This window comes from Myotis nattereri, assembly GCF_964212035.1.
Source record: "Myotis nattereri genome assembly, chromosome: 3".
Taxonomy (NCBI): domain Eukaryota; kingdom Metazoa; phylum Chordata; class Mammalia; order Chiroptera; family Vespertilionidae; genus Myotis; species Myotis nattereri.
The window spans coordinates 18,184,120-18,202,907 of NC_138077.1; positions in this window are offsets into that span (position 1 = coordinate 18,184,120).

An 18,788-nucleotide genomic window follows, 5' to 3' on the forward strand; every position below is an offset into this window, starting at 1 on the left:
TTGCTAGTTTGAAAAAATAAGTTGGACACATTTTAATGCCTAAAATGAATGTACAAGACTAATGCAGGCCTAACTGGTTTGGCTCAGTGGATAGAGCGTTGGCCTGCAGACTGAAGGGTCCCAGGTTCGATTCCAGTTAGGTTATGTACCTTGGTTGCAGGCACATCCCCAGTAGGGAGTGTGCAGGAGGCAGCTGAAACGATGTTTCTAACTCCCTATCCCTCTCCCTTCCTCTCTGTAAAAATTCAATAAAATATATTTTTAAAAATAGACTAATGCAGTCAAACAGAGATGCATAAGCTAGTGCAGTTCCTGAAAGAGCTACAAAAAGACAAGACTGGAAGAAAGTATATTGAAAACTTTATAACAAGTGGCAGCTGAAATTTTCTGTAGCGGAGAAAAACAAGAGGCTACTTGTCTGTTGTATAAAACAAATTGTGAAAATAATAAAGTGGATAATATGAATAGACATAGTAGCTAATGCATAATTTTAATAAGTTCCTTTTCAAAAGTTAAAAAAGTAACACAAATTATTTACCTGAAAACAGAATTAAATGTTCAAGAAAAATTTTGTAAATTATTTTTAATGTGATCTGAATTTATAACTTTGGCCAACTATAGTTTGGATTCTTACACTAAAAAAGAAAATCATTTTTAGATGAGAGGTGGTAATAGATATTAATAAAACTACATATACATATACATGTAGTTTTACATATGGCATATATCTATACTAATAAAAGGGTAATATGCTAATTAGACCAGAAGATCTTCCAGGCGACCTTCCAGGCATCCTTCCAGATGAAGCCATGGTGGTGTGTCCAAGGCAGAGGTGGTTAGGGGCAATCAGGCCAGGAGGGGAGGGCAGTTGGGGGGGATCAGGCTGGTAGGGGGGCCTGTTGGGGGCAAGCAGGCCGGCAGGGCGGAATCAGTTGGGGGATCGGGCCTAAACTGGCAGTTGGACATCCCCTGAGGGGTCCCAGGTTGGAGAGGGTGCAGGCCGGGCTGAGGGACACCCCCCCCTGCACGAATTTTGTGCACTGGGCCACTAGTATTATTATAATTATGGTGTTTGTTAGAAAATTATGAAATAAAGGCTAAAATAATTGTTTAGAAAAGTGAAATATTTTAAATTAAGACACCAAACAATTATATGTATAATGCAGAATATTTGTAATAATACCAAAGATCACTTAATTAAAAATTTGGAAAAGTACAAGCCCTTTTAGTTTTAGATGAGTTGTGTGATATGAGACACTGCCCAATTAATACTCTGGGTATGTTTGTCTCAAAAATACTCCAAATTCACACACACACACACACACACACACACACAAATATGTCTACTTGTGACCAAAACTACTGAACTCACAACATGGATATGTTTGAATATTTTGTATCCATCAAAAATTAGTTTTTAACTAGTCATGAAAAAAATTATCATCACAGAAAGTGCTCTAGCTAGGTGTGTTAGGCAAGATTCAAGACTTAATGGAATTTTAAAACAAGAGACAATGTTTCCTTACTGCTTCCTTCCCCTGTGTGATATCTACTGAAAGGGTTTGACTCAGCTTTCTGAAAATAACTCTGAAAAGTACCATGGATACTCTTTTTGAAATTTTTAGTATATATGTGGAAATGTTATGAATCATTCCTAATTTATGAATCTATTGAAATGAACAGAATATAATGATTTTAATCCTCTTGTGGTCTTTAAAAAATGCTTGTTGTTGAGTCCTTAGAGAGTTTTACAAAGATTTATTATACTATTCATTTTAAGGTTTTCTTGAAACAAAATGAATGTTTGCCAATTGTATAAAAAAACGGCAGTGTGACTTGTTCCTCATATGAATAAGCTAACTCTGAAGCTCCAAGTAAAGAAAAGCTTACTTGTGACCTAGCTAGACAGGTGCCAAATTAAATTTTGTATTGAAAGACGATATTTATTATCAGATCAGCGATAATAGTTTGTGCACATTTCTAACAGGAATCAATATACAGAAGGTGTTAATATACAATTGAAATAATTATGTAAATTGGCTGCAAAAAGAGCAAGAAATATTGGAGAACATGTCATATCTATTGATAAATTTGGAGATGCTTTTCAATTTAGTCATTACTCCTTTAATTTTAGTGTTAATTATATTGAGTTGACACAAGAGTTTTAAATTTACTTACATTAAATAAATATAGTTTTAAAACTGATACTTTTTTCTTAAAAGTCAAATGAATTATTTTTTTAATGATGAAGCAATTTGTCAATATGGATGAATGTGAATAATAAAGAAAAATTATTTTTGTACTTAATTTATTATTGGAAAACTTTTAAGTGTGCTTATGAAAATTTGAGTATGTGATTCTATAGTTTCAATAATAATTTCATAAAGGATTAGTACAAAAATATCTTATTTTATATTGATTATTAAATATTAGTAACATTAACTTAAACTATTTTTACCTTTCATTGATGTTTATGCTAGAAAATTTAAAATTACATATGTGGCTTGCATTTGTAGCTCACATATTTCTAATGAAAAGCAGTGATATAGGTTATTCTTAACTTGTTTTTGTTATGTATGAAATTTCTAGAAAGTTCACTTTAACACATTTTTGAACTAGCTATAAATACTATGTGATCATTTTTTGGAAGCTTTGTGGGAGTTTCAAATAAATTAGTTATCATTGGATAGGAAATTTTGGGAATATGTTTTAATGTCAACATACATATTTAGAAATATCCTGGTATATATTTTACTGCCCTGTCTATATTTGAATGTTTTATTATATGTGTAGTTACAACCCCTTGTTAAAAGAGATACTAAGCCCTGACCAGATGGTTCAATTAGTTAGAGGGTCGTCCTGATACACCAAGGTTGTGGGTTCGACCCCAGTCAGGGCAAATACAAGAATCAACCAATGAATGCATAAATGAGTGCAACACCAAATTGATATTTCTCCCTCCCTCTCTCCATTCCTCTCTCTCTTTCAAATCAATACATTTTTTTTTTCTTTTTAATATATTTTATTGATTTTTTACAGAGAGGAAGGGAGAGAGAGATAGAGAGTTAGAAACATCGATGAGAGAGAAACATCGATCAGCTGCCTCCTGCACATCCCCTACTGGGGATGTGCCCGCAACCCAGGTACATGCCCCTGACCGGAATCGAACCCGGGACCCTTCAGTCCACAAGCCGACGCTCTATCCACTGAGCCAAACCGGTTTCGGCCAAATCAATACATTTTAAAAAATAGATACTAAAAAGAAAGCAAATATTTAAAAAGAGGTTTAATTTATTTGACTGTAAGAAAGGCATTATAATTCCCCTTCAGTTAAAGAAAATATCATAAAAGAAATTAACTGAAAGGCTATTGTGCATCCGCCTCTGAGTTTGGGATTGGGAAGATAGCCATGAAACAAGTTCTCAGAGTTAAGTCTCTATTGGTAGAGAAAAGCAGAGAGAGGAATTAAAACATGACTTATGCTTTAACAGAAATATACCTGTAACTGTATGGGTGCATGGGTCAGGGTCCAGCCTGTTCAGATGCTGTCTTCAGTGAGGCAGAGATGTTAGCTCATATCATAAAACCCATTTCACTTGGAGTGTTTTCTAAGCCACAGAGATTGCCAGACTAGGAAATTACAAAGGGAGGTGAATACATTGGCTATTTCTTCAGCTTTGTGAAAACATGCAAAGTCTTGGCACTCAGAGGCTGCAGCCTGGCAGCTGAAAATCCTAACTATGGGAAAGAAGCTCCCCAAGATTGTTTGTGCTGCCTGACTTACAGCCATGTGGGCGAGCCTATGAAGGATATAGCCAAATCTTCACCTCCTAGTCCACAGTTCTCTCCTGCTTCCCATCATTCAGCCAGTGGCCCTGCCAGGCTGAGGCACTGCATTGCAATATTAACAATTGCCATATTTCTGAAGTCTTATGGGCATGCATTATGATTTCTGTCAGTGTTGGCCTTGTGTCTTTCTGCTGCAATATATATCACGTTAGTTAAATTCCTTTGGACCATCAACAACGAATGAGAACCCATTTGATAGATGAGTTGGAGTCCAGCTAATTTTCCAGGATGCGGTGAGAAGATGGAGGGAAGGAAATGCAACCACTTTCATACTGGTTTCTCTTGTGTGAGATTTTTAAAAAGATATATTTTATTGATTTCAGAGAAGAAAGGGGAGAGAGAGAGAGAGAGAGAGAGAGAGAGAGAGAGAGAGAAAGAAACATCAACGATGAGAGAGAATCATTGATCAGCTGCCTTCCGCACGCCCTACTGGGGATCGAGCACATCCAGGGATGTGCCCTTGACCAGAATCAAACCTAGAACCCTTCAATCCGCAGTGCTCTATCCACTGAGCCAAACCGGCTAGGGCTCATGTGAGATTTTTTTACAATATCCACAATATTTTAAGGTTGTGAGCAGATTTCTGAATCCTTAGGTATTAATTAAAATGCTGAGATGAACTCAGTGAGAATCATATACTCTCAAATTGCAACCTTTGCTAAGCATGTGAGAAAAGCTTTAATTTATGATTAGAAACATATTTAAATATTGATACTTCATTGCTTAACAGAAAATAGAATCCTAGATTTCAGATATAATTTAAATTCTAAATGTCAAATATTTTGGGAACTTATTTATACCTGCAACATATGTCCTGCCTGGGTGAAAGTTTCTTTGAATCTGAGTGAAACTGAATTCAGAAAAAAAAAAAAAAAAAAAAGAAAAAGTTGAGAATTTGCTTTACCAACAAACTCTTATGTCAGTATGCTTACAGTGCAGGGTAGGAAGGCTTGGTGTGTCATTATTTTTATTTCCTTGTTTGTTCTCTAAACAGCCTTTCCTAACATACTTGCCCTATGCACCATGCTTCTCTGTTCTCAACCTTTGCTTACAGGTAAGGAGGAAGACTTTCCCCATCCATTCATTCTTGGAAGTGCGTCTTGTTTGAATCTATGTAATGTGCGTTACCTAAAAGGAGCAGTGTGATCCAGGTGGACAGCGGGCGGGGGGAGGACAGCAGGAGGAGGGGGGATCAACAAAATTGTTTTCATACTCGTGTAAAAGCTTTATGTCTTTAATTCATAGACTTCCACTTAGAAGACATGGTGCCTTTTATCTATTTTTAATGGGCTAATGATCCATCCACAATGAAGGTGCAGGGAGTCTTGGTTCCCATTGGTCACTGTGCCTTTATTCAACTCCACTTTCTGCACTGTACAATCTTGGCCTTTTCTGTATGGCCACCCAGTTTGCAGGAGCAGTTCCTAGGGCTTGTGCATTAAACTGCTGCTCTTCATTGTTCAATCCAGCAGTTTAGGCAACACCAAGGAGTACATATTTTTTAAATGGGCAATGGATTAAGTCAGATCCATCTGGGCATAAATATAGATTGTGTTCCTTTCTCACTGTAATGTTAATAATAATGTAGTATACAGTGATAAGAATAGCAATTGCAACATTACCATTTATTGAGAACCTAGTAGTTAAATTCAAATGGCCTTATTCAATATAAATTAATATGCCTTTATTATAAATGAAATTATTGTATCAGGAAAAATCTAAGAAATTTCCTGGTGATCATACAAGTAGTGAATCACACAGGCAAGTTTCAATTACAACATCTTTTAAATGATAAGCATAACGCAGCCTTATTCTAGTGTTTAAACAATAAGCCCCTTTAGTACATAGGCTGTGATTGAACAGAGGAGGATTGGCTTAGCTTTCTTTCCATCGGTCTTTCTCAGAACTCCAGCTTCTTGATTTCTAGCACACAGCAAAATTTTGATTACATTGGAATTGAACTGGCCTCAAAGTGATGGACGCCAGAGTGCACCCTGCTAGAATTCCAGCTGAAACCCACTGATCCTAGCATTCTTTCTTCATAGGGCTTTTGAATCCCTTTCTTCCTACTCTATCTAACCAACCTCTACCTTTCATTTACATAGTCCCTTCTTGGGAGTATGTAAATGAAAGGTAGAGGTTGGTTAGATAGAATTCACTAGGGCTTCCAGCTCACACAGTGAAATGCATAAAAAAAAACAACAACCTGCTCACAGTTGCAATTTTTTGAAAATGCACACACACACGATGGGGGAGAATCTCTTAGGGTGTAATCTGGGGAGAAGTGCAGCTGCTGAAGAAGAGTGACGGAGGTACATCAGGACCTTCCTCCGCTGTGTCTCTTAGAATGGAAAACTTTCATGAGCAGGATAGGGGGCACTAGGGAGAACTCACCGCAGCTGCCATAAGGGAACCAAACTCAGCAGCAGCAACAAAAACTTTCTACACTGCGGGAGAGGCAGCATTTAAATTGAAAATGTTACGGTTAATAAAATAGTCTTTTTTCCAGCTTTATTGAAGTATAACTGACAAATAAAAGAATAAGATATTTAATGTATACATTTCTATTCTGTTTATTACTGTGACTTATTAATTTTATGTTCTTTAAATGTTATATATAACATTATATATATATACATGAACTGTGTTGAACAAGGCAAAAATAAATCAGTGAAAGAATAGAAAGAAATATGATATGTGACATTTTCCCATGGGCCTTAAGCTGCCATTTATTTCTATCCAATAGTTTTTCCCTACCGTCAAATTATAAAACAGACTATATATTGTATTTATATCTATCTATCTATCTATCTATCTACCTATCATCTAGCTAATTCTGAGCTAATTACCACTTAGACAAGAAGTTCATTGAGTCATTTGCTGAGGAGGAAAAGACATTTGTAAGTATTAAAACGTGAAGGGGTCTGGTCCATTTTGGCTGTGGTAATTAGGAATTAAAAACCAGCTCTGCACATAGTACAAATGAGTCCATATGTCTGTACACAATAGGTTAAAATAAGTCTCATGGATCATTAGTTAGAGAAGAATCTTCAGTTGGATTCAGGTTATAGTTATTTAAAGTGCATGGCTCTTTAAGAGCATTTGTGTCAAGAGATTTCTAGCACAGCATTAAGTTTTGATTCTTTCAGGGCAAGTACTGCTGTGGGTGAAATTTTTACTTTTTACCACCTACTCTCCATGCGAGAATTCCCTTGTAAACACAGAAGAAGGAAAAGGTGGATATCCAAATTCTTTTACCTGCTTCCCTTGAAAGAATACACACACACACACACACACACACACACACACACACACACACACCCCTCACATTAAACTCAGCAGAATTAGCTTAATGACACACCTAAAACATTTCCATTTCTGATATGATTCAGTGGAGTTACTCAACATCATGTGAACAGAGGTTATATACATATTAACCAGGATGGATTTTTGAAAGAGAACGAAGTTATATATTAAGCTGAGAAACGCACTTTAAAAATTGGACTTATAAATTTTTACTTCAATGCCTTTTATTTTGCAAGATCCTTTATCCTTCTCCAGTCTATCAAACAATGAATATTTCTAACACTTGATTCAAAGTTACCTTTGCAACAAAGTTTTCCATGATTCACTCTAAATGACTCCATTCACTACATAGCACTTAAGATATTCAATTGCATATGCATATAATTATTTGGCTTTTATTAAAGGCTAGAGGCCCGGTGCACAAAAATTTGTGCACTCGGGGGGGGGGGGAGGGGGAGGGTCCCTCAGCCCGGCCTGTGCCCTCTCGCAGTCTGGGACCCCTCGGGAGATAACGACCTGCTGGCTTAGGTCTGCTCCCGGGTGGCAGAGGGCAGGCCCAATCCCTAGGTGCAGCCCCTGGTCAGGCTCAGAGCAGGACTGATTGGGGAGTTGGGGCACCGCCCCCTGTCATGCACAGAGCAGGGCAGATCAGGAGGTTGCGATGCCAACCTCAATCACGCTCAGGGTAGGGCCGATTAGGGGGTTGGGGCACCACCCCCCGTCACACTCAAGGCAGGGTCCATGGGGAGGTTGCGGCACCACCCCCTGTCACGCACAGAGCAGGGCCAATCAGGGGGTTAGGGAGCTCCTCCCTGTTACACACAGAGCAGGGCCGATCAGGGGGTTGAGGAGTTCCCCCCTGTCACTCACAGAGTAGGGCCCATAGGGGAGTTGGGGCACCGCCCCCGTCACACACAGAGCAGGGCCGATCAGGGGGTTTGGGCGCCATACCCTGTCACACTCAGGGCAGGGCCGATGGGAAGGTTATGGCTCTACCCCATCACACACAGAGCAGGGCCTGTGGGGCGAGGGGGGTGTTGGGGTGCTGCGCCCTGTCACACACAGAGCCGCAGGGCAATCAGGGGTTGGGGAGCTCCCCCCTATCAGGCAAAGAGCAGGGCTGATCAGGGGGTTGGGGTGCCTTCCCCTGTCACAAACAGAGCAGGGTGGATAGGGGGGTTGTGGCCCTGCCCCCTGTCACACACAGAGTCATAGGGCGATCAGGAGGTTTGGGCGCTGCCCCCTGTCATGCTGATCCCAGTGCCGGGAGACCTTGCGACTCCGCTGATCCCGGTGCTGGGAGGCATATTACCCTTTTAATATATAGGGTAGAGGCCTGGTGCATGGGTGGGGCCTGCTGGTTTGCCCTGAAGGGTGCCCTGGATCAGGGTGGGGGTCCCCACTGGGGTGCCTGGCCAGCCTGGATGAGGGGATGATGGCTATTTGCAGCTGGTCACACACCCTTCAGGGTGGGGGTCCCCACTGGGGTGCCTGGACAGTCTGGGTGAGGGGCTGAGGGCTGTTTTCAGGCTGGTGGGTGACTGAACCTCCCAATGCTCCTTTTTTTTATTTTTATTTTTTTTTTATTCTGGGCCAGCTTTAGCTCTGAGGCTTGGCTCCAGCTCTTAGGCCTCTGCTGCTGAAAGCAGGTATCTGGTTTGTTTGGGTTCTATAATCGAAACACTGTTTCAACTCCAGCTCTGAGATCCCGGCTCACTGAAAGCAGGTTTCTGGGGTTTTGTTTAGCTTCTATATTTGTAACAATGTTTCAAACGGCAAGCTCAGAGGCTGGCAGCAGCCGGCAGGGAACGTTGGAGTCCTCTGTCACTGAAGCAAGCAAGCCTCATGTTCGCTTCAAGCTGCCTGGCTGCCGGCCGCCATATTGGCTGGCAGTTAATTTGCATATTGCCCTGATTAGCCAATGGGAAGGGTAGAGGAGGTACAGCTAATTACCATGTTTCTCTTTTATTAGATAGGATACTAGAGGTCCTGTGCACAAAATTCATGTATGGGGGTGTCCCTCAGCCCAGCCTGCACCCTCTCCATTCCGGTACTCCTCAGGGGATGTCCGACTGCTGGTTTAGGCCTAATCCCTGCATCAGACATTCCTCTTGTAATTTGGGACAACTGGCTCCTAACCGCTCACCTGCCTGCCTGCCTGATCACCCGTAACCACTCTGCCTGTCTACCTGGTCTCCCTTAACTGCCCTCCCCTGCCGGCCTGGTCACCCCTAACTGCTTCTGCCTTGGTCCTCACCACCGTGGCTTTGTCCAGAAGGATGTCTGGAAGATGTCCAGTCTAATTAGCATATTACCCTTTTATTAGTATAGATAAGAAAAATAAAGAGAGATATATATCTTTAAAATATTTTAAAACCTGTTTGAATCCCTTTTCTTTCCTCTCCTCTAAGGGGAATGTGCTCTACTATATTTTTCAAATTCTGAATATGAATATACTATTCTCCAAGTAGGTGTACCACAAATATTTGCCCGGTGACTAAAGATACAATCGTGTTGGCAGATTTAATAGAACCTGCCTGGGGAGAGCTTTTTCTGTTACAAAGCACACACTGGACCTTGAGCTTTTATCAGCAACACTACCTGTTGATACTTGCCGCATGAAAATCTGGTGTGCTTCTGAGGAAACACTGTGGCTGAGAAGTCAGATAATAGTTTGGATGGGATTTTCCCAAAGTCTTTTTTAGTTGCAGCATTGAAGTAATGTGTAATAGTCTTGTTGAAGATATGATATGATTACAACACGGGGGAAAACCCTTTTACTTCCTGGTATTGGGAGTCCTCCTAGCATATTATATTAGCATACTACTTCCAGATAACATTGAGGAGCAATAGAAAATAAGGTTTTTTGATGCTGTTATAAAAATAGCATCATACTTGGTAAGTAAAAATATTTATTAACCAAGAGAGGAAAGTTTTCTAAAATTCTAGTGTGGGTTTGGTTATTTCTTTCTTTTCTTTCTTTCTTTCTTTTTTTTATCAAGTTGTACATGCCTTTAGCTTCTTATTATCAAATTTTGCTGACTTGTTTTATTATATCTCTGAATAATCTCCTAGCAGACCGCTAAAAAATGACCAAGGTGGCCTTTGAGTTATGCTGCTAAAATGATTCATTCCAGTAGCAGCTCAATCCTCGCTTGGTAGGAGGCGTGCAGGAGGCAAGGTTTCCATATTTTGCCTTTACATCAAAGTTTCTTTCTCCCTCTCCCTTTCTCTTTCTCTCTCTCTCTCTCTCTCTCTCTCTCTCTCTCTCTCTCTCTCTCTCTCAAAAAAGAAATCTTAAAAAAAAAAGAAAAACATAAGTTTTATATAATAGCAAACATCTATATATCATACTGGTAAAATAAGTTTACTTCTGATTTTGTATTGGGAGTACATGCCTTGTTTTAGTACATAAATAACAACTAATTATTAAGAAAACATTGGTGTGTTTTTTTAACCTATAGCTACAGACTAGCCCCCATAGAATAATTTTCCAGTTCAATTAGGAGCTGTATACAATGCATTAAAGTGGGTTTTACAGCCCAAAGTCCTTGAAAGCAACAGTGCAGATCCTGGGACAGTTGGTATTTCTGGAGATAGTGCTGGAGGGAATTTAGCTGCAGCAGTCACTCAGCAGATAAAATGTTCAGAATTTTCATTTGTTATGTTTTCTTTCATCTTTAATTTAATAATAGTTGATATACATTTAAATTATAAATACAATGTTTCAATATTTTTTCTTTTACTTATTTAGGGAACATTGAAAAAAATAATTTCATGCTTTAATACTGTTTTTTTAATTAAAATACTGATATAATTTCCTATATACTATACCAGCCTTTTGAATGAGGAAAAAAATCAATAATGATAGCAATAACCATAATTACAAAGTCAGCATATTGCATGTATTCTGAGTATAGTCAGAATATACTTTCAAGGATGTTGTACAACATAACATAATATGTGGATGTATGCTCACAGCAGCAAATATAGGTCATCACTAGGAGAAGGCAACATGAACCTAGGTTTCAAACTGCTCCTAAAAATATCTATTTTTATTTGAACAAACAATAGCAAGTTGAAGATAGCAAGGCACAAAGGCAAATAGAGAAATGAGAACTAAGTAACAGGAATAGCCAGATTCAGATATTGTTATAATTAGAAAAAAGAATGTTTTAAGAGAATGTGTTCTGATAGCTCTTAGTGTATGATTTACTGGTATAATTTTCTATATAGATAAACATTGTATTCAAGTCAATCAAACTGAATACAAATTGAAACAAAGGAATCTAATCACATATCATATTGGTAACATTACAAGAGAATAAATTTATAGTAACTATTTGAGTATTTGACTCAAGTGGAAGAATTTAAGGTAGAAAATATTATAAACAAATATTAATTATCCTTGGGTGATGGTAGGAATCTTACTATTGAAATTTTGAGATAATTTCTTATATTTCAACTAGTGGCCCGGTTGTGCACCAGTGGGGGGTGGGGGAAGTCCCTCAGCCTAGCCTGCACTCTCTCAATCTGAGACCCCTCAGGGGATGTCTGACTGCCGGTTTAGGCCTGCAGTCGGACATCCTTCTTGCAATCTGGGACCGCTGGCTCCTAACTGCTCACCTGCCTGCCTGCTTGATCACCCCTGACCACTCTGCTTGCCGGCTGCTCGCCCCCAACTGCCCCCCCCACTGTCCTTCTCACCCCCAACTGCCCCCCCTTGCCGGCCTGCTTGCCTTCAACTACCCCCCTGCTGGCCTGATCACCCCCAATTGCCCCCTGCCGGCCTGATCACCCCCAACTGCCCTCCCCTCCTGGCCTGATTGCCCCTAACTGCCTCTGCCTTGGCCCCACCACCATGGCTTTGTCCAGAAGGACATCTGGAAGGTCTCCCGGAAGGTCTCCTGGTCTAATTAACATATTACCCTTTTATTAGTATAGATGTAAAGCAAACATGAAATAATATTAACCAAAAAAATCATGTTAATAAAGATATACAGCTAAAAGGTGGTAAAGTAAATGCAAGTCCAAGCTGTCTTGCTCCAAAAAGAATAGCTGAGCAAAGACGTAATTCCACATTTAAGAAACAGATTCTGCAGTGGTAATAAGAAACTATTATGGTACAACTGGATCAATAAATGTGTGCCATTGGTGAGTTAGCTCATCTTTCTCTGCCGCAGTTTTATATTTTTAATTGTCGATGATGTCAGTTAATCAATGCTTATGAGGAGAAGTAAATGAGAAAGCCAAGTAGTAACATTAATGTTAACTTTAATTATTATTTTTTTCTACGATCAATTTCCTTCCATGAAGAAACCACGACTGCTGGAGTGTCCCTTAAAGAATAGACATCCAGCAGCCCTTGAATGATGAGGACATAATCCTTACAGGGCCAAAAGGGGGAGGAGGAGTTTCAATGACAAGTGAAACAGTCAGCCTATTTCAGGGAAGAAACCATCATCACAGGAGAGGGGAGCAAGCAAGAAACTGCACAATGTTCAAACAGGCATAATCCAGAAAGGCACAAATGGGAACGTCATTGAGCCAGGTGACTGGAATACAAATAAGACAGAATTTGCATTAGTTTCCTATTATTACTCAACCTTGAACTTGTACTCACATGATTATCTCCGGACAGGCAGTGAACTCTAAACTTTATTATGCCAACCCTAAAACTAAGTGTGCAACTCTATGCTCACAAATTAGATCAAGCGCTAGGCGGAGCTGAAGCTCACTGGCTGAGTACACCATGTTGACATATGAGGCAAGTTTAATCTCTGTTTCAGAGGACAGAGCAGCACAGGAACTGCATCATGGGAAGAAAATCCCAGTCCCTTCTGATTGTGGGGGTCCTTTTCGCATATTATGTGTTTTTACTTCTGCCACGTGATGTTGAGGAGCCATGGGGAATAATATGGTTGAACACATATATGAAAACTATAGTACATTTGGTAAGTTTGGAGTTTTATGAATTCACATGTGCATATGCAACCATTTGATCTGGAGGAGTAACTTTTCCATGATTTTGATCCTTTGGTGTTTTTATTGATTTATTGGTTGATCGATTTACTCACTTCTTAAAAACAAATGCTGCATCCTTTGTCTCGTTTCTATTTAAAACATCGCTACCTTGTTTGCTTGATTTCCAGTTTCTGTATCAGAATCATGTTAAAAAATATTAAGAAAGCCAGGCCTGTGTGGCTCAGTGGTTGAGCGTTGACTCATGAGCCAGGAGGTCATGGTTCAATTCCTGATCAGGGTATATGCCTGGGTTTGGGGCTTGATCCCCAGGAGGAAGTATATAGGAGGCAGCAAATCAATGATTTTCTCTCATCATTGATGTTTCTATCTCCCTTTCCCTCTCCCTTCCTCTCTCTGAAATCAATAAAAATTAAGAAAAATAAGTGAGGAAGCATTTGAGTAGCTTTTACTAAAAATGTTTTGTTTAGGTAGCATTAATGCCACCAGAGTGGTGTTTGTTTGCAATTAGATGTTTTTTAGCATTTACTTCATCAGCAAATCAGACATCTCTGACTCTGCAGCACCGTGTTAGAGACTTTCACGCAATCATTTTTGGATCCAGAGGGTAGACTAAGGACATGTAAGTTCTCAAGGAAATACTCTGTCAGCCTGCTGGTTAGCAGGTGCTCAGGGTTAATTATAAGAAGCATGATGCAGATATGGAGGAGGGGGAGACCCTGGAGTGTGACTGCCTGCCTATGACTCTGGTGGTGGCCAGGAAAAAAAATGTGACCCTCTCTGGCTTCTTGGGAATGTTTTTCTATTTCATCCATGGATGAAACTCCCCGATTATAACTCTCAGATTGATGTTTTATTTCTCACTTATCCAACAACTGAATTCTTTATCAAATCCTATTAAGCAAAGAAAGAGTCTGTCCCCACAGAGTTTACATTCTAGTAGTGGAGAAAAAGAACAAATTAGAATTAAATGGATGATTTCAGATCATGAAAACTAGGCAGGAGGAAAAGAAAGCAATTTGGGCAGGTGACAGGGGTGGGGCTTCTGTGTGTGCAGTCAGAGAAAGCCTCTTTGAAGAGGAAACATCTGCTTAGAGACCAGATTATGAAAAGGAACCAGCTGCTCTAGATATTGAGGGGAGAGTTTCCCAGCAGAGTCAGGAATAAGTACAAAAGCCCCAGCTACAGCCCTAGCTCAGTGGTCGGCAAACGCATTATTCAACAGAGCCAAATATCAACAATACAACGATTGAAGGTTCTTTTGAGAGCCAAATTTTTTAAACTTAAACTATATAGGTAGGTACATTGTTATTAACTTAATTAGGGTACTCCTAAGGCTTAGGAAGAGCCACACTCAAGGGGCCAAAGAGCCGCATGTGGCTTGCGAGCCGCAGTTTACCAACCACTGCCCTAGCTGGTTAGGTTCAGTGGATAGGTCCTGGGTTCGATTCCAGTCAAGGGCACATGCCCGGGTTGTGGGCTCGATCCCCAGTAGTGGGTGTGCAAGAGGTAGCCAATCAATGATTCTCTCATCATCATTGATGTTTCTATCTCTCTCTCCCTCTCCAATATATTTTCTTTAAAAAGTCCCAGCTACAAAATATTGATAAGGTCAAGAAACTATGTGAGACATTTGGGATTTATGGGGGGTGTTGTAATTGAGTTAGGAGAGGTCAGATGTCATAACACACAGTGGTCTGTGGGCAATGGCCTCAAGTTTTGATTTAATTCTATGTGCAATGTGGACTTATCAGAGTTCAAGAAGCAGAACATTTTTTTCCCTTTTATCTGCTCTCTTTGCTTACAATTTGTGAGAGGCCCTTGATTATTTTCTTTAACTTTTCTTCTTATCTGGTAACTTTTCTTTTCCCCAGCCTATCCACCATTTATAAATGTAATATATTTTCAAAGCTCTCAAAAGATACACATTTTAAAAACTGTTTAAAATCTTTCTTCATTCCTGAAAAAATTCTACATTTTTGTGATTAATTATTCTCGTGATTCATCTTGTTTTTCCTGACTAGCTTGACTGGCTTCCTTTTCTGATGTCAAAAATCTGTTCAAGCATCTTCTTGAAGGACTAGGGCCCAGTGCACGAATTCGTGCACCTTGAAAGGAACTGTGGGTCATGAGGCTGCAGTGGGTACAGTGGCGGGTCTTGGCCCATCCTCTGTATTCCCTCCTGGCCCCTCCCACTGCAGCCCCATGTCCCCTGGCTGCCTGCAGCCCCGCTCCCATGCGCTGACAGCTCGGAGCAATTGGGGCCAGCACCAGCAGCTGCTGCCCTGATCGCCCCTCAGGAGCAAAGGGAGGTGGAGAAGCCCTGAGGGGCGATTGGGGCCAGCAGCCACTGCAGGCACCTGCTAACGGTCTGGCAGCAAGTGTGAGTGGTGGCTCTGGCACTGGCAGCGGGTACAAGCGGGGCTGGCATTGGCAGCAGGTGCAAGTGTCAGGTAGGATGGCAGCATGAGGAAGCAATGAATTTTCAGTAACTACCAGAGGCTCACCCCAATGACAGCTACCGGTGCCCCGCTTAGATCTGGTGCCCCCGCTCACCTGTTCCACCATCCCACCGCACCCAACGCCCGCCATGTTCTGTGCTCTGCCACCTGCTGCCAATACCTGCCATGTTCCATGCATGTCCCCTGGTGGTCAGCACATGTCATAGCAACCAGTTTTTCAGTTGTTCTGCTGTTCGGTCTATTTGCATGGTAGCCTTTTACTATATAGGATTATGCTATGCACATTAAAAAAAAAAAATCAAAGTACTGGATTTTGAATCCTGGTAAATATCACTTAATAAACTGAATGACTTTGGACTACTTATTTAATCCTGGGATTATTTTCCTCATCTCTGAATATGATAATATCAATCTCATATGTATGTGAGTCATTAGTATTATTGAGATGAATAGATATAAAGTGCTTAGGACACTGACTTGTTTGAGGGTGAAAGTGTTAGCTGTGCTGGTGTTAAACCTTCGTTCTTGAGTTCAGCAAAGAATGAATTTAGAGCCAAGAACTCTAATGCAAGAAGTTTATTTATCCTTATAGAAAGAACATCACAGAGGCAGAAGAAATGAGCCAGCTGGGTTGTGTGGACTCAGAAACAAGTTGTAGATGCACAAAAACAAAACAACAACAAAACACACACACACACACACACACACACACACACGTACAACAACAACAACAACAACCCTTGAAGCTTAGGAGAAAGAAAGTAAAGAATATATGGCTAAGGAAAGAGAGGGGAAAGGTGGAGAGAGAGAGAGAGAGAGAGAGAGAGAGAGAGAGAGAGAGAGAGAGGGAGAGGACACTAGGTCCCTTATCTTCAGGGTTTTTATCTATTTTCTAAAGGCAGGGATTTTAGGAGAGGTTTCTGGGAAGGATCTCAATAGAATATTTATCAGCTTTCCAGATGTGTCCTTTCAGGGCTGTGGTCTCTACTAATTGGTTAGCACTAGGGTAGAGGGTCATTGGTCATTGCATTGAGTCCTGTTGTCAGCCATGCTTTGCTTCATCTGGTTTTGCTGATTTTCTGGGCCTGGTGATGAAACACAACTGAGGCCGAGCTGTTACCTCTAGTTTAATCAAAACTCCGTCTCTTTGACGGGTAAGAACCTTATTTGTCCTGATCAGAACCTTATTTTCCTAAAGGCTTTGTGCTTAAGGGAGTGGTTGTACAAGAAAGAAGGGAGCAGGTGCCGGGGTTCTTGTCCCAGCATCAAGAAGGGTTCAGGAATCTGGAGAAGGCTGTGCATAGATTAAACAGGAATCCGGAGACTAATAAAGAGTCCGGAGACGAGATATAATTTTGAAAGGCATTTGGGGGTCAGAGGAGCTTAGCTAAAGGAGTTAAGTTCTAAAGTCTTAAAGTCTAAGGCAGCCGTGGGCAAACTACGGCCCGTGGGAGGATCCAGCCCGTTTGAAATGAATAAAACTAAAAAAAAACAAACACTGTACCCTTTTATGTAATGATGTTTACTTTGAATTTATATTAGTTCACACAAACACTCCATCCATGCTTTTGTTCCGGCCCTCAGGTCCAGTTTAAGAACCCATTGTGGGCCTTGAGTCAAAAAGTTTGCCCACCCCTAAGGTCTTAGGTTCTCTCCTTGTCCCCAGGACCCCATGCTTTTTATTAACACAACTTGTCCTGAGGGGAGGCAGAGATATACACTTCAAAGGGTCAGGGTTTGATACAGAGTCCATTGTCAGAATGGGGGAATTAGCCTATGGCTGTTCAGGTGTTTGGCCAGTAGGAGGCAATAACATGTAGATTAAAATGCCCTGAGCTGTCTGGCAGCCAAGAAATCCATTTAATGTATCCTATTCAGGTATGAGGAAATGCCCTCAGCTATTTCCAGATGCCGCTCTGCTGTCATGCTAGAATTGGTCTCCAGCAGCAGGTAGGTTAGGATGCTGAATGGGGCCAGTTTGAATCATCTATCCGTCTCAGTTTCCCCATTTCACTTGCCAAGGAATTTTCCTAGCTTCTTATTATCTTGCCTGAAAAGGACAGTTTGAAGGTAGCAGGCTGGGCTTCCCTTTTATTTCCACCCATTGCTTCACTCCTAACCCTATCTCCCATCTCCATGTGCAACCATACCTTCCTGGGTCAATAAAAGCCTCCCTATTTGCATGCTAACCTAGTTCCTGGAAGAGTTTTTCCTTTCTTTATATGTTTATCAAGATTCTTTAGGAAAAGTCTTCCAAAGCTCAGATAAAATCCAGCTTCCTGTTAGAAACTCTTTTCCATTTGCTACTCCAGCAGCTACATCTGCTGTCTGCTCTCAAAAAAACCATGCGCGGAGCTCTATGGAAGCATTTACACTTTTTTAACAGTTTACTTATCTGTCTTTTCAACTTAACTATGAGGTTCTTAAAAAGAGCATTTCTCATATTCTAATCTGTGTAACCTGGAAGCTTAGTAGAGAACTTAATACATTTTTTGTGGAATAAGGACTAAATGTGCACCTGGTCTCTGCACTTCAGGTTTTTCTTAAGACAGGCAGCTTGCAGACAACCAATCACAAGGATGTTGCTAAGGCAAAATTCTTTGAAAGAACCAATCATAAGCCAGAAAAACATATATCTACTTCTACCAGTAGTTCTCAACCTTGGCTGCACATTAGAATCACCTGGGAATCTTTTTAAACTCCTCATCCTCTGAGAAATCAGGTGATTCTAATGTGAAGCCAAGGTTGAGAACCCCTGCTCTAGAGTCTAGACCAGCGGTTCTCAACCTGTGGGTCGCGACCCCTTTGGCGGTCGAAGGACCCTTTCACAGGGGTCGCCTAAGACCATCCTGCATATCAGATATTTACATTACGATTCATAACAGTAGCAACATTACAGTTATGAAGTAGCAACGAAAATAATTTTATGGTTGGGTCACAACATGAGGAACTGTATTTAAAAGGCCAGAAGGTTGAGAACCACTGGTCTAGACCAAGAATTTTAACTGGTAACACGTTTTGGGCCCCCTTCTTGCTGCTCCTTGCTGCAGGGAGTCCGTCTATCTCTCAATAAACTTTGCTTCCGCTTACTGCCTTTGTCCATGAACTCATTCTTCAATGAGACACGAACTCAGACCCGAAAATAAATTTTGGCATCAAAAGTACTGAAGAGGGTTCATGTATGAGAAC